We start from the raw sequence: 16475 nt of genomic DNA on the forward strand, positions 1-16475 counted from the left end.
TTCCATATTATTTATTAAAAATATATCTGAAATCATTATCTGTATGAGTTACTAGTCATTTCTTATCATTATTTCTGCCGAAAATATAGAGAAAACAAGCAATCTTTGGTTTGCATATTACATAGTCATAATTTTTATGTGTCTGTGAGTACAAGATTGTTCTCAGTTTCAAATTTGCTTGACCTTATAAACAACTAAAAGAATAATGAGAGTAATAACAAACTTGTATTTCCCAAAAGCTCTCCAAAGCTTTTACTTTTCTTTCTGTCATTCCCAAAGCTATTATATGAGCCTATGCTACATCTTCTAGGAATTCTTGACCAACGTGAACCTTAAGGAAGCTGTCATAAATTTGAGTGGCTGTTCTACATAGAAGATATGCAAATCAAAGCATTACCACAATATATTAAATGCTCCACTGCAAAACTTCATGAATCAAACATAGGCTAAGTCATACTGAATTTTAATTCATAATGTGGCTTATTTAGTCTCTAAAAAAAAAAAATCAAAGGAAATCTGAAAATTTCAATTTATGGATTTTCAAAAATCTAGATATGAGAAAGGTTATCTTTGTTTTCCAAATAATATATAACTTGTAGAAGGAAGAAACAACACCTAGATAAGCAATTTAATTTCCCGAGCCAACTAATACATTAATATTGAAGATGGAAACAACATTTTGATCTGTTTCTGTGCTGTTCTCATCTGAGCTGATTATATGGAAGTAGCAAGAGAGAAGGATGAAGAAAAAGGATGAATTTTCATTTTAAGCTTCAATGACACTTTTTCTGTGTGGCACTAGGCTGTTCTATTTTAGACATGTAGTTAAATTGTTTAAGGATCATAAGAGTAGCTGTTGCTTGAGGGTGTATGACAGGTATCAGAATGAAAGTAATTGCCAACAGTACATTTCTACATCATGGTGATTAAATAAAGATAATAAAGAAGAATGGGACCAGCAGATGGTGTAATGGTTACATCATTGGACTCCCATGTTGTCGACTAAAGTTTGAGTCCTGGACCCGGCAACGTAAAACATGCCAGGTGCATGTGTATAAGTACCCAAAATTCTGAGAGGAGAATAGAGAAGAGATTGCAGCATGGTCATCACCCCAAGGGTCGATTTATCACTTTCTGTCTCTCTGTCTCTCTCTGTCTCTCCAATGAGCACATGCACCCTATAGCAAAAATCTCTAAACAATAATAATAATAATAATGATAATAATAAAGAAGATTTCACATTAAGGAGGTAAAGTGTTTTGTACATTTGTAGCACTCGATCTATGTTCAGTATTAAAATAAGGTAATTCCATTTTAAAATTACATAATTACTAGACATTTCAAACTCAGGTTTCTTACTTCATACAACATAGCATCTGTTGTTTCAAGAAAGAGCTATGAAACTTCCTAAGTTATCCGGTGTATGGTATAGAAAATTCTACATAATAAATCTTTCCAGAGAATTTATGGTTTGGGTATTGATATAATGAAATAGCAGTTTGACTTACATTTCTTGGTTTATCTACTTTTATATGTTTTTGTGTCTCTTTATTTTCCTCCAAATCTAAACATTAAAGAACTGCTTTTTTTTTTCTTTTTATGGAAATTTGCAAAAACTGACAAGTCCAAGGAAATGTAATTGTGAGATTTTTGTCCCATTTCCAGAGTATAGAACCACCATTTCTCACTAGTGAAATGACCTCTCTGGGTCACCAAAGGTATCTTAAACTTTGACCCTCCCATTTGAAGTTAATACCATTTTAGGGACTAAGGGTAGTAGAAAGCAATTATCCAAATAATTGAGACTTTTACTCTTGTACTGACATTATCAGCAAGGTTTGGGGGATAGTTTGGTTAAAAGGAAAAAATTCCAAATCTCTCTTTCTATAAATCTCTACTGCACAATCCTAGTATCCTTTATGTTAAATATTGAAATTGACATAAGAGGGCCAGCAGGTGGTGTGGAGGTTAGAGTGCTGGATCCCACATGACCTCCACAGTTTGGGTCCTGGACCTGGTGGCTTAAAAATAAAATAAAATAAAAATAAAGAGGAGCCTGGAGGAGAAGAGATTGCAGATTGTCCATCCCCACCATCTCCCCAAGTGTGTGTGTGGGTGACCTCACATTCTTTATCCATTTCTCTCTGGAAAGTACATGCACTGTAACAAAGACTAAAACTAAAAAACAAAACAAAATTAAAGAACAAAAAGACAAAAGAAAAAGCCAACAAGTTCAACTATTATTTGTATGTGTAGATCAGTGTTAAAAATGCAACTGTTTGTACAACTATATAGTAAAGCTTATGAATAGCTATATTACTATGTGAATTGAGATCTTGGAATTAAAATGTTCCAAATAGTCCTTAAGGAGCCAAAGGTTGAGCATCTAATAATTCATGATGTAGAATTTTTCATGTTAGTCTCTCTAAAAATAAGCTTCCCTGTACCTGCTGAATTTAATCACTTAGTAGTGAATACCAGGGCAATATTTTTGTGAGAATCATTTAGAAATAGTTAGTACAAACAGGGTAAGATAAGGCATTTTAAGATAAGGAAGATTAAAGCAGGAAGTGGAAGACAAAGATACATTTTTAAGTCACTGTGGTAAAGGAGAAAAGTATAGCAAGACTTTGATTAATGACAGTGATGGAAAAAATGAGTAACTTCAATTGAAACCATCCAGAGCACTTTAAGTCTGGAAAAACAAATCACTAAAGCCTAAAGTTAAACCTAGTTAATTTTAATATATAAAGTGTATCTATTTATTTCTTGAGAGAGCAAGACAAATGCTCTTAATATGACATTGACTCTAGAATCCAACCCCAGCTTTAGCCAGCTCTGATCACAGGCACACACATGCACTCAGCAAATGCAGGGAATCTCAGGATGTGAACTTTGGGACTTTATCATGTCATTTCAGCGTCATGGACATTTGTATTACTGCTGTGCCACCAGTTATATAGATTTTAAAAACAGAGACTCCTAAGATGTTGTCACAGGCTGCATAACTAGAAAGACATGACATCAGGATGACTACTTAGGGAGTCTGACTTTAGGTTGCAAGCTCTTTCTATCATTTCTTTCTTTCTTTTCCTTTTTAAAATTTCTCTCTTCCCCTGTTTCCATCTCTCCCTCCCTCCATGTGTTACCTCTCTCTCTGCCTCTCTTTCTGTCTATGCGGACCAACTTGAGTGGAGAAGAATGATGGAGCAGTTTGCTGAAACTCTCATGACCTGAATCTAAGCTAGCCTATATAGATCTCTTCCAAATCTGAAAAGAAAAAGCTAATCATGATTTCTTTGAGTTGTTATGCCTTGAAAACTACATGGGCCAGCAGGTGGCATGGTGGTTAAATATGCTGGAATCCCACATGGCTAACTGTGGTTCGAGTTCTGGACCTGGAGGCTTGAAACTGTGTAAGAGTGACCAAAATCCCAAGAGGAGAACAGAGGTAAAAGGATTATAGCATTGCCATCCCCCACCGGTATGGGGTGTGTGTGTGTGTATTTCTCACTTTCCCTCTCACTATATCTCTTTGTCTCTTTTTCTCTCCAGCGAGTGCCTGCACCCTATGGCAAAAACAAAAAGAAAATTACAGATGCAGTTCAATCTAAAATTTAAAACCCTATGTAATATGGAAATAAATAGAGGAAAAAATTTTTAAAAAGCAATCGGGGGACTGACAGGTGGCGTGGTGGTTAAGGGTGCTTGAATTCCCACATGGCTGACCATGATTTGAGTGCCAGACGTGGTGGCTTGCTTTCTCACTTTTACACTTTCTCTCTCTCTCTCTCTCTCTCTCACACACACACACACACACACACATACACACACACACACATACAAACACATATTCTGTCCCTCTCTGGTCAAATTAAAATAAAGTTAAATAAAATAATTCTTAAAAATAATTTTTAAAAAGCAATCAGAAATAAAAGGAGAGATATTAATTTGAGCTCATTTCTTCAGGTTTTAAAATTTAAAACAAACTGGGTTATGATTAGCCAGATTTTACTTTTAGTAGCTATCGTGTATGTGATGTCATTGAGGCCAGGGTTTCCTGTCCTTGGCTTTATTAATGTGCTGAGCCTAATCATCATTTGTGCGGGGCTTGTCTTCTGTGTTGCAGGATGGTGAGCAGCAAAATTGTCTTCTGTCATTTAGATGCCAGTAGTAACAATCCGCAGGGTGACACCCAAAATGTCTTCAGACATTTGCCAGTTACCTCCTGGAGGGCAACATCACCCCTAGTTAAGAGCTGATGGACTAAAACACTCCTGTTTGAATCCCTTTGAAGAAGTTCGCTATCATGTGGGAGATTTATAATTAGTCACCCCTTTGACAGAAGCTCCCTAAGTCTGACAGAATCAACCGTTTACAAAAAGACTACTAGTAGTGACAATCACACCTTTTAAAATGACACAATTTGTTTTGCCCATGTAATTGAGAGTTAACTGGCTGTGGTAATTAGTCCAATTGAACATGAATGTTTCCTTAGAAAAAGAAAAATTGAAGTACTTTCATGTCTGTAAAAATTCCCTCTGAGTATGAGAGTGATGAATAATACATACGAGATAAAACACACTGACTCTGGTTCACAGACCTGAGATTCAAAGAGAGGCATAGCACTATTACAGACTTGCTAATCACCAAACCCAAATCGTTTAAGCTTCAGGCCTTAAATAGACCAAAACATTAACTATTAGGCATTAATGACGTGAAACTCAGTAGGCCAGGAGCCACAATGCACACAAAATAATTCATTAAAAAAGAAGAAAGTAGATATGAAAGATATTTTGGCTAGGAATTATTTTTCAGAACTAATTTATGTCTCAACCTAGATCTTTCAACACAGTCTTTAAAAAAGACTTAAACTTTGTAATATCACGTTACTGTTATATTCTACACAAGGTTAATCAGATGTGATTCTTGAGCTATAAGACCTTGCAACTTTACCATCTTGACGTTTTGTAGAAAGGTATTTAAAAAAAAATCTGTGTTTTTAAACTTAAGGTATGTTCAAAGTCACTTATTACCTATATACCCAGATGACACAAGGATAAGTAATCTCAAAAATTAAAAAAAGAAAAAAAATGTATTATTTGAAAAAATCAAATAAAATTATTTCTGATAGAATTTGAATTTTTGAAATTGTGAAATGATTCTGAGTTCTGTCTCTGTTGCCTCTAAGGTATGCGACTCTGAGTGTCCCACTTCATATTTTTCTGTAAATTGGGAATAATGATATCTGTCTACATATTTCACAGTTGTTTTGGAAATCATATGAAATGTAAGAAAAAAATCACATCATCAACTATAAAATAAATTTTCATACAGAATCTTTCCATAATGGAAGGAAAGTATGATTTCCAAATCAAGATGTAAGAAAATAGTAAAGCTCCATTCATACTTTTGAAGCAAGTGTTGCTTTTCTTTTTCTTTTTTTTTTTTTAAATGAAATACCAGACACATTTTCAAGGAAGAATACCCATTTGGGACTGTTCCTCAGTGTCTCTACATAGCATTTTGTCCTGAGAGTGAATTTTTTAATTTTAATACAAGAAATAACAGAAAATTAACAAAACAAAAATTTATTATAACAGTTTTAATTAGGGAAAACTATTTTAGTTGCTTGTGGTTAATTACAATTACTTGCAGAAAACTGTGAGAGAATAAAGTGAACTTGAGAAATGGAATGGAGAGTTGAGAAACAAAGAAAAACATATCTATATATCTCTATCTTTATCTATCTCTGTCTCTATCTATCTATACACACACACACGCACACGCACATATGAGTATATATATAACTAACCAAACATATGTATGCATACATAAATAAACATATAGCCATATTTGAAGTTAGTATTGTGAACGTTTCCACCTTTGGGGTAGAGGTTTTACTTTACATACTGCCTGATTTCACAGCTATTTAATGTCATAATTTGCATATTTTCACTTACAATTTGTATGAATTTCATGGAAGAGCAAAGGGGCTTTTTGTTTTTAATTTTCACAGATGCGTATTATTTTGTTTAAGTAATACTGGCCTTTCTGTGTCAGACAATTATTGCAATTGGAATTTAAGATCTCTGAGAAAGTTTCACTTTATCATTTGAACTATTTCTTCCCCATTTCCCTGAGAATCTCTCAATCCAACAGTTGCTGATGTCTCTAGGAACAGATGGTTCGTGGGAGGATTGTTGAGTGAGATATTCTGCATCTTGGTCCCAAGACTGCACAGTTGCTGTTGGAAAGGTTACAGAAATGACAACTGGTATACGAGAAATTGCAAACCAGAGAGAGAAAATAGCCAGACAACTGTATGGAGACTATCCAAATAAAAAGACTTTTTGATGAAATCTTGACAACCCTTACAGAAGAAAATGCAGTGATTGCAAGAAGTTTGGATGGTATAAAGGTGGTTGACATGTTGGCAATGCTCTTCATAGCTATGCTTTCACAAGTTTCACAGTTCAACTTGAGAATGATCAATCTATGGGAGAGTCTTTCTACAACAGGAGTTGATTTTTTTTTTTTATTATCCTTGAGCTTGACATAATGGATTTGTTTATTCCTATTTGTATGCCATGACTCTGGGCAAACTAAGAATATTTCACTTTCTTTTTCTGTCATTCAATAAATGAAATAGTTTAAAAAATCATTAAATTATCTGTCATCATTTAAATGAGACATTCTTCATCAAAAACAATATTCAGATTTAGGGACTGAGATATAGGGTGGCTTCTGAGATAAAGTACCTATTTCAAAGGTAGCAAATTTAGATTTGAGTTAGAAATCCATTTAGGACACATTTCTGTATTTCCAGTTTTCAGTAGCATTTCTCATGAATGTGTTACAAGTAAGTCCCTTTCAAACCCAAACTCAGGACACTAGACTAGAAACATCAGTGAATGAGCTTGAAGTTTTAAAACTTGTCCCTAACTTGTCACTTTATCTTGCTTCCGTCAATCAAAGCCCCTTCAGTAAAATTTAAGCATCTTCCTTCAGATAACTGAGTATTTAAGTCAAAGAAAAGATGTAGTAAATATATTTAAATGATATTATTAACTATGCATTGTTACTAATATATGATTTCCACTAAGTCTTACTAACAAACTATACATTGTTTCTAATATATGATTTCCACTAAGTCTTCTAACTTGATTTCAATGTGTAGAGAAGGGTATTCCTATTGAATATTTCGAACAGCATTTTTACTTGAAAATAGCAAGGGAACTCAAATCGATGCATTCAATAACTGTGTAACCTAGCTAGTGAAGAGGTAACTTAGGTGTCCACTCCTCTCCATATCACCTCTCCTTCCTTTTAATAATCTCAAAAGATGGACCAACACCATGATATTTATTGAGGTTTGCAGCATATAAAATTGCTTCTTTAAAATGTGTAAAAAAAAAAGTATATATGGAATTAAAAACAAATGAAAACAAACATAATGGGACCTGGCACATTCTGGACAACTCAGGAGTGTGAGGAACTAGTAGTTTGTGTACATCAACTATTTCAAACAATGCAAAACAGCTGTTAAACACTATTTGAACATTACTTGATTTGTTTCCTTTCGGGAAGTATAAAAGGAAATGCAGCTGCATAGTTCCTGCTCACCTAATATGAAATAAAATGGAAAGGCCAGCATAATGTAGAATAGTGTTGACAGAAATTCTAGTTTAGTATGACATTTTACTTTCAACGATTTCATTCTGTAGAAGATATTTAAATATTCAGCATTAGTTTTAAGGGACTAATATATATATATATATATAATCAAAAGGAAAGATGTAGGGACCAGCAGATGATATAGTGGTTACATTGCTGGACTCCCACATATTCAACCATGGTTCGAGTCCCAGACCTGGTGGCTTAAAACTCATGATAGGCATGTGTGTGTGCATGCCCACAATTCTGAGACGAGAACAGAAAAGGGATTGCTGGATGGTCATTCCCCTAGTGTGGTGATTTCTCGCTTCTGTCTCTTGGGTGAGCTCACATGCCCCATAGCAAAACTCTCTTTAAAAAAATTAAAGAAAAAGGTGGTGATTTCTCGCTTCTATCTGTCTCTTGGGTGAGCTCACATGCCCCATCGCAAAACTCTCTTTAAAAAAATTAAAGAAAAAATAGAGAAATAAAAAGAAAATATGCAGAGCAATTAAGAGAGACAAGTTTTTTGATTTGCTTCTAATTAAAATTTTGAGGGCAATTTTAAGTTTAGGCAAACTGAACAGAACACACAGAATTTCCATTTAGTACTTTCCTGTACAACACAAGCACACCATTTTCCCTGTTAGTAACATCATGCATTGGTCCGGCGTATTCGTTACAGATGGTTTACCATTATCAATACATTATTGTGCACTAAAGTCTGTAGTTTACAGTAGGGCTTACTCTTTGTGTGTACCATTCTAAAGGTTTTTTACAAATACATGGTGACACGCAATCCTCCATTACAGTATGATACAGAATTGTTTCACTGCCCTAAAAAATTCCTTGCAACTATTCATCCTTTCCTCGACTCTCAACACCTGGCAGCCACTGATATTTTTTATTGTGTCAGTAGTTTTGCCTTTCAAGAGAAAGGATTTAATTTGAAAACCTATTCATGTTAATGGTTCCTTTTCTTAAAGGATATTCAATTGTGAATAGAAATGATATAAAGTTCAGAAATTATATAATGGGTACATTTGGGAGGACCAGCTGTGTTAAGCATTCACTTATGACATAAATGTGGGAATTTGTGTGGCTAATTTATTTTAAAAAAATGAAAATATGGACTAATGATGAAAATATAGATTTCAGTTTAAATGTAGCTTAAAAACCATGCCTCTGGGAAATGCTGTTATTTGTTGGCTATTTTTTACTGATTCTTTAGTAACTCAGAAACAATTTACAGTAGCAAAGCCTCTTCGCTATCTAAATGTAATAATTGTTACATTCAGTTTATGGTGGCTCTATTTGGAAAATCCATAGTGATCACAGCAGAAGAGATTTGGGCCAAAGAGATAAGTGGCAGACGGTTACAATGCAGTTGTTTTACAAAACTGAATGGCGAAGCAAAGTCACAAACCACCACAGAAAACAGAAAGAAGAATTTTTAGATGGAGGACATATCATAGAATAGTTTCAAACTCACAAATGATTGCTTCTTTTATAAAGTAGCTTCAAATAATTCTCTGAAGAATCATAAAGCCTTTTAAATACTGTAGCCAGGGGAGGAAGCTATTTTTGCCTTGGCAGTGTTTCCAAGAATAAGATTTTGGCAAGCTCAGCTCTGGTCTTTTGCTGTACAGTACATGGTAATGTTCATTACAATTGTATTGAAAACAATCCATTTTGTATAGTAGTAAATCTCCTTTAATTCAAAATGAATTAAATTTCACAAAACCCTAGTATGAAGCTGAATACATTTTCTCCTTCTTTTACAGATAGTGGTTTACCAACCTTACATTTCTTTTTTTACTTTTGTACATGATATCTAAGGGTTTGTCATTTATTAAAAGATAAAAACATTTATTACCTTAGCAAATCAATTGGGCATTTTATAGGGAACTAATAGTCATGACGATCATTTGAATGCCCTCTGGTTTCTTTAATTTTAATATGGGATAAAAGCAAAACCATTGTTCTTAGCTCCATCAAAGACTGCAGCTCTAAAAGATTTTGCATGCTATCTGCTTTAATTTTTCTGCTTTATATTATAGATGATGTGTGTTCATTCATTATAACATTGTGAGAATATGCTCCAATGTTTTTAAATAACAGTATTGGATTCTTCATCCATTTATTTAGCAGAAAACATTTAATAAAGTTCAAAAATATTTATATATTCAATGAAAATTAAGCTCTTTAAAGTATTTTTTTGCAAAATGTAAATTTTAAAGGCAAAATACATAGACATTAGTCTATTAAGTGTTGTATTTAAAGAATTTAAACATTTTACATTTTTCTAAGAAAACCACATTGTAAGTCCCCCAATGTAGTCTGATGGAAAATCTAGAAAGAAAGGTGAGTTACCACTGGGGTTGAACAGAATGTAGTTCCGAAGTCACAGTTTGGACATTTTATCATAAGCTAACATTATCTAAATTTTTTTTCTAAAATTCAAATTTCTCAAGATACTCAATGAAAAATAAGTTTGTATGTATATGAATATGTCTGTGTCTGCATCTGTGTATTTTAAAAAAATATATTGAAATATGCTAAGATTCTTACAGATTACCATAAAATATTAGTGTATTAGTGACTTTAAAGATAATATGTATAAATAAACACTCTTTTAATTTTTTTTTTATTTTGGCTTCTTTCTTTCTTCCTTCCATATGCAAGCGAGATAGATATATAAAAAGGCAGCCAAACTCAACAGAGTCTGTATCAACCTTGCCAGCTTCGGCCAGCCCTGGAGCATGGGTGATCCCTAGCAAACCCAGCATTGTAAAGAGATAAACCTGGAACCTTCCCCTGTGGTCAGACTCACAGAGCATTACTTCAACACTGTGCTATCATCTGGCCCCTTGACAAATTTTATTGACAATGAATAGATACCCTATAAGAACAGACATATTGACAATGAATAGATACCCTATAAGAACAGACATAGATACTATTTTTTTTGTTTTTGTTTTTTCGCTATAGGGCGCGTGCACTCGCCAGACAGACAGACAGAGAGAGACATAGACACAGAAAGCGAGAAATCACCCCCCAGGGGGGATGGTCACACTGCAATCCCTTCTCCTCCATTCTCCTCTCAGGATCTTGGGCACACACACACACGCGCCCGGTGTGAGTTTTAAGCCACTGGGTCTGGGACGCGAACCATGGTCAACTACGTGGGAGTCCAGCAACATAGCCATTTGTTCCCGATACTATTTAAATAACTTAAAGTTTACTCGTCTACAGAATGAAATGTGTTAAGATAGAATGTAGAGAAAGAATAAACATTCTTTAGGAGAAGTGAAATTATTTCCAGCTCCAAAAGTCAGTGAGAACACAGTTACCAATAGCAATTGCTAAATGAGGGTCGTATCAGACATTCAGGAATAAGTATAACTGTTATTTATGTAAGTTTTGAATAGCATGTAGTTTTCCTCGGATATATGTTACAGGCCATGTTACATGCTTCACATCCATCTCAGAATTATATGAAGTATGGTACAGCTATGGTACAATACAGGTTATACTCAGGTTTAAGTATTTTCATGCATCATTCTAAGATATCCATTATAATTCGATGTAGTCTTATTATTCTTCAACTACTTGAGTTTTTACTCTTTAATTCTTTTTTAAGAGAAATTTTGCTTTAGACGTGTGCACTCACTGGAGAGACAGAGAGAGACAGAAAGACAGAATGAGAGAAATCAGCCCCCAGGGATGATGGCCACTCCATAATCCCTTCTCCTCCATTCTCTTCTCAGGATCTTGGGCACACACACACATACAAAAGATACACACATACATGCCCTGTATGAGATTTTGAAATTATTTTAAAAATTTCATTTATTATTATCATTATTTTAATTTGACTAGAGAGAGACAGAGGCAGAGAGAGAGAGGGAAAGTGAGAAAGCAAGCCTCCATGAATTTCACTGCATTTCATTATTTCACTCTTGGTTGTTGAGTGAAAGTATGATCTGTTTTTGTGATTATGTATCTGAAGTCACTTTACATACTAGCCACTTGGGCCACATTTTTCTGGTATGTTTTACAATGTCCAAACACCACTAGCATGAGACCAACCTAAAGGCCTGGGAACCTATTTCTGATTCAGTAAATTCTAGAGCTGCTTCCTTGTACTGAGTGCTAGGCAGAATGAGCTAACTTTTGCCAGCAGAGAAGTGATCCAATGTGTTTTCATAGCACCCTGTCAAGGACTTCAATTGCTTTGCCTGTTTAATAAGTTTGAAAAGCATTGCTTTGGGAATGACGTGACCCTTACTTTCTTTTATTTTTGAGAGATTTTTTGCTATAGGGCATGTGCATTCATGGGAGAGACAGAGACAGAAAGCAAGAAATTAGCCCCCAGGGAGATTGGTCATGCCAAAGTCACTTCTTCATTCTCCTCTCAGAATTTTGGGCATGCATGCACACATACTCAGCATGGGTTTCAAGGTATTGGGTCCAAGACTTGAACCACACTTGGCCGAATGGGAGTCCAATGCCTTAACCACCATGCCACCTGCTGGCCCCAAGTATTGTTAACTTAGTGGAGGGTTTGTACTCATTATTTGTAGACAACAGAACCAAGCAAAGAACCTAGTTTTGTGTTTTGCTTTGCATCAGCTTATTGTATCAGCTTATTGCATCAGCTTTTGCTTTGCATCAGCTCTTCGTCTATAGGAGTTTCTCCATATGTAAGATGGAGTATTAATGCACATCACAGAGAGGTCAGGATGAAATTTAGAAGGTGAATCATGAGATTTCTGTACCTGCTATTCCTCCCAGCATCTAGCCAATGTTGGTTAAACCTGAATCAGCTCTTGAGATCTTTCAAATCTAGCTGAATTATGTGGTAATTTCCAAACTTAAACCAGCATAACTTATTCAATATAGCTTTTGGCACAAGTCAACTGTTCTCAATCCTTGTGCCTAAACATTAAATAGGACCAGTCATAAAAATATAGATAACAGCAAAAAGATACTTGTTTATGAATAAAGTTATAGAATTTGCTATGCAATTTCTGACATTTTATGACATTTGATTGTTATAGTAATATGGACAGGTTGGAACTGATATTACAATTTTTATTTTAGAAGTGAGAAATTGAGCCTTCAGTGAGTAAAAGGAAAAGGACCTCAAGTTCATAGTATTAGTATTGGTGTCAGTATTTAAACCTAGGTTGTCTAACTCCTAATTCCGCACAAACACACAATAAACAGCACAAGATAAGCAAGCAGCCCTCTCGTAGGGCTTAGACCAGGAATTAATGGCTTTTTAAGAAAAGAGGAGCAATGTATCAGGGTTGCCTAGGAAATACAAAACTTTTCAAAAATTAAACTGCCAAGATAATGTTTGTTTAGAGAAAAATTATCTTGGGATTTAAAAACTTGAATTTTAAGGATTAACGAATGAAAAGGAATTTTCTCTTATTTTCTACTTTATTTAAAAAATGTATTATATAATTTTCTTATAGGCATCGTCTATTACTTGTAATTTTGCAGTCTCTTTTATATCTTGGAGTTTAAATGCTCCCCTTTGGGACAAGCAGTTAGTGTAATGGCTATGTTGCTGAACTCCCATGTAGCCGAAAGCGGTTCGAGTCCTGGACCCAGTGGTTTAAACTTACCCTGGGTGCATGTGCGTATGTGCCTAAGATCCTGAGAGGAGAATGGAGGAGAAGGGATTGCAGTGTGGCCATCCCTCCTGGGGATGATGTCTCGCTTTCTATCTCTCTGTCTCTCTCTGTCTGTCTGGCAAGCACATATGCCCTATAGCAAAAATCTCTCCAAAAAAAAAAATGCTCCCCTTTAAAACATATATCTATGGTTGAGATAGCCTCTGTGGCTTTTATATCTTTTATTTCAGTGGGATACATACACACACACACACACACACGTGCATACCCACACACTAGTGACTTGGAAACCCCATCTTTTCAGGTTTGTTAAAATGTCTTGTAGTCTATGTATGTGTATTACTATTGTATATGTCTATATCTGTATTCTATTTATCTATTTATATATCCATCTCTCTACATTTGATCTTGCTTTTCATCCTTGTACTGAATTTGAATGATGCCAATTATTCATTAGAAACACTACTTGGTTTTTTGTGTCTGGCAAACATGGCTGTGAATTCTGTCTCGCCCACCCAAGAACTGTGTGAACTTGGCAGATGTATTGGTTATCTATTGCTACATAGCAAATAATCACAAACCTAACTGTTTAAAGCAACATAAATTTTTAAAGAATTATTTAATCACTATTATTTATTTATTTTGCTATAGGACACTCACCAAAGGGAGATGAGAGAGAGAGAGAGAGAGAGAGAGAGAGGGAGATGAGAGACAGAGAGAAAGAGAGAGAGAGAGAAAGCTGCCAGGTCCATGACTCTAACCACAGTCAGCTATGTGGGTCCAGCACCTTGACCACCTCGCTGTCTGCTGACATACATTTATTATTCACAGGTTTTGTGTGCCCAGAGTCCATGTACAAAGTCCAGGTTGTAGCTAGCCTGTTCTGAGTTTCAAAGGCTGCAGTGTTGTTGTCAAGTCCAGGGGATTCATTAACAGCTCAGGCTCTCTTCTGAGGTCATACAATTGTTGGCAAATTCCTTTTCTGAATGCAATAGAACTCATGTTTGCTACTTTAGGGACCTCAGGAGAATCTTTCTAACCTCAGGGAAGACTCATTCTAGTCTTAACTCTTGAACCTGTTAAAAGACATAATGACAGATACCTAAGTTTACTTGTGTGCAACAAATGAGATACTAACATAGTAGAGTCTTACACTACATAAGTATTCAACACATTATTGATTTTGTAATTAGAATCCAACTCTTTATTTTACTAGCAAAGTAATCTGTATAACCTTCCATTCTAGATTATAACTGCATATCATCACTTCTCAACGTTTAGGGAAGCTTTTATTAGATATTTGCTTTTAGAGATATTTTTAAGGTAAGAAAGTTAGAAAATATGCCTGCAGATATAGGTATGTGTGCAGATTTTGTAGAAGTAAAATTGATTTTTTGGTTTCATCATCTCTATTTTCTCAATTTAGCTGGGAAAACTATGAAGTAAGATATGCGAAAATGTATTTTTAACCATAAAATATAATGCAAATATTGCCCACAGAATTTAATATAAGGCAAATAAGATCCACTCTAGGATAAAGATGAGAAAAATACAGAAGTCAGGTAAAAAAACTATAAAGGAATATCAGATACGGTTATAACAAACTAAAACCTGTATTGTATAATTTATTAAACAATGTTTAAAAAGCAATAGATTACCACTTTTAAATAATTACAATTTTTCTGTCAGGTGGACACAGTAAATCTTCTTGAAGACAAACCATTTTTTTCTCTTTCTTTTCTTTTTTTTTTGGGGGGGGTAGAGATTTTTGCTGTAGGGTGCGTGCAATTGCAGGAGAGACAGAGAGAAAGAAAGAAGTCACCGCCCCCTTCCCCTCACACCTGGAGGACGGCCATGCTGCAACCTCTTCTCCTCCATTCTCTTCTCTGGAACTTTGGCACACATGGCCAGCATGAGTTTTAAGACACTGGGTCTGGGTCTCAAACCATAATTGACTATGTAGGAGTCCAGCAATATAACCATTATGCCCTCTGCTGGTCCCATGGACAGACCTGCTTATTCAAGAAACACAGTAGTCTTGGCAAGACACAGTGGCACAGTGAAAGCACAAGGCCCTGTAAGGCTGAAGCCACACTGGGTGATCCTGAGTTCACTTTTTGAGTTTTCTCTGCCCCTGGGTGCTTACCAAGCCTGTGATCTAGGCTGTCTGAGACAAGGCGTAAGTCAGAGAATGGGGCCAGAAGGTGGCGTAGTGGTTGAAACGCTGGACTCCCACATGGTCGACCATGATTCAAGTTCTGGACCCGATGTCTTGAAACTCACACCAGGTGTGTGTGCGTGTCCAAAATCTTGAGAGGAGAATAGAAGAGAAGGGATTACAGTGTGGCCATCTCCCCCAACCCTGGGGGAGAGGTAATTTCTCACTTTCTGTCTCTCTGTCTCTCCAACAAGCTCCTGTGCCCCATAGCAAAAATCTCTAAAAGAAGAAAAAAAGAAAAACAGAAAGTAAAAGATCACAGAGTGAATCTATTGTGGGTAACTTCTGTTTTTCTGTCTCTGTCTCTTTAAAAAGATCACAGAGTGAATCTACAGTCGGTAACTTCTGTTTTTCTGTCTCTGTCTCTTTCTCCTTTTGCCTCTGTTACTCAAATTATCTATCATCTATCTATCTATCTATCTATCTATCTATCTATCTATCTATCTATCTATCTATCTATCTATCTATCTATCTATCTATCTATCTATCTATCTATCTATCTATCTATCTATCTATCTATCTATCTATCTAATTTATTATTTTTTTTAGAGGTTTTTGCTATAGGATGTGTGCACTTGCCAGAAAGACAGAGAGACAGAAAATGAGAAATCACCTCCCAGGGTGGATGACCATGCCACAATCCCTTCTCCTCCATTCTCCTATCAAGATCTTGGTCATGGGCATGGCGCAGCGGCAGCACCTGCGCGGGCCCCCCGGGCCCTGCATGGCGCAGTGTGCCTGTGGCGCATGCGAGGGCACCCTGGACCCTGCTCAGCGCAGCATGGCAGCTACAACTGAGCGGCCCCCTGGCCCTGCGCGGCCCCCTGGGCCTGCGCGACCCCCTGGGGCTCTGCTCCGTGTTCCACTGCCTCTCCGGGGCTGGCGTGTGGCCGCGCATGGCCCCCAGGCCAGCGCATGGCCCCCTGGACCTGCACGTGGCCTCCCCAGGCCCG

The sequence above is a fragment of the Tupaia chinensis genome, unplaced genomic scaffold (assembly GCF_000334495.1).
Source record: "Tupaia chinensis unplaced genomic scaffold, TupChi_1.0 Scaffold000282_1, whole genome shotgun sequence".
In the NCBI taxonomy this organism is placed as follows: domain Eukaryota; kingdom Metazoa; phylum Chordata; class Mammalia; order Scandentia; family Tupaiidae; genus Tupaia; species Tupaia belangeri.